Consider the following 1,512-nt stretch of genomic DNA (forward strand, 5'->3'; position numbering starts at 1 on the left):
TTTTTGTATTTTTAGTAGAAACGGGGTTCACCGTGTTGGCCAGGCTGGTCTCGAACTCCTGATGCCAAGTGATCCACCTGCCTCGGGCTCCCAAAGTGGATTATAGGCGTGAGCCACTGTGCCCAGACCATGGTTCATTTTTGAATATAAGTATGGCATCAGAGGAGTGAAATTTCTTCAAATTAATAAAAAAATTGGCCGGGTGCAGTAGCTCATGCCTGTAATCCCAGCACTTTGGGAGGCAGAGGCAGGTGGATCACCTGAGGTCAGGAGTTTGAGACCAGCCTGGCCAACATAGTGAAACCCCCGTCTCTATTAAAAACACAAAAATTAGCTGGGCATGGTGATGCACACCTGTAATCTGAACTACTCGGGTGGCTGAGGCAGGAGAATCGCTTGAACCTGGGAGGTGGAGGTTGCAGTGAGCTGTGATAGCACCACTGCACTCCAGCCTGGGCGTTTTAGCAAGACTCTGTCTCAGAAAAAAAACTATGTATCTATAACCACTCAAAAACGTTTGTCTGCTTAGGTTTTGCCAGTAGAAAACAAAATAGGAGAAAGTTTTGATTGTTATAGTGATTTTGCTGAAAAATAAAGGCAAGAAAAATAAAGTTTTAGAATAAATATCTAATTTTTGAATTACATATGTCTTTAAAACTCATCCAGATGTCATTGTCCATCGACAGAAGATGTGTGTAAAAATAATTAATTTTAGCTCTCTTGGGTGTTATGCCAATTCTATGTCATATAAAAATCAGAGTTTTACAGATAAGTTTCAATTTTTATTTTTAAAAAATTATCTAAGTCTGAATGAAAAGGTTAAATTTGTCTTTCTTTACAAAGGAATATTTGGCAAGGAAGAAGAAGAAATATCTAATTTTACAGTATGTTATTATCACTTATGACTTTTTTTTTTTTTTTTGAGATGGAGCCTCACTCTGTTGCCCAGGCTGGAGTGCAGTGGTGTGATCTCGGCTCATTGCAACCTTCACCTCCCGGGTTCAAGCGATTCTTCTGCCTCAGGCTTCTGAGTAGCTGGGACTACAGGCGTGTGCTACCATGTCCGGCTAATTTTTGTGTTTTTAGTAGAGATGGGGTTTCTCCATGTTGGCCAGGTTGGTCTCGAACTCCTGACCTCGTGATCCGCCCACCTTGGCCTCCCAAAGTGCTGGGATTACAGGTGTGAGCCACTGCGCCCCACATCACTTATGACTTTTAAATATTTTAAACTTATGATATACAGGCATTGGTCTTTTGAACCAAATGCATTTGGTCTCTTGCCTCAGACCCCACAAATGTTAAGGGTGGGCCTGATTAAGGGAATGGACAGGTAAACTGGGGCATGGAGTTAGATTTATGTATCATAATATGGGTAGATCTCAAAAAATAATATTAAAAGAGATAAAGAAGAAACTGAATATTACTTGTTTTTCAATAACAGACATTTATTTGACTCTCTTTTCCTTCCTTCCTTCCTTCCTTCCTTCCTTCCTTCCTTCCTTCCTTCCTTCC

This window comes from Mandrillus leucophaeus, unplaced genomic scaffold (genome assembly GCF_000951045.1).
Source record: "Mandrillus leucophaeus isolate KB7577 unplaced genomic scaffold, Mleu.le_1.0 Scaffold140, whole genome shotgun sequence".
Taxonomy (NCBI): Eukaryota; Metazoa; Chordata; class Mammalia; order Primates; family Cercopithecidae; genus Mandrillus; species Mandrillus leucophaeus.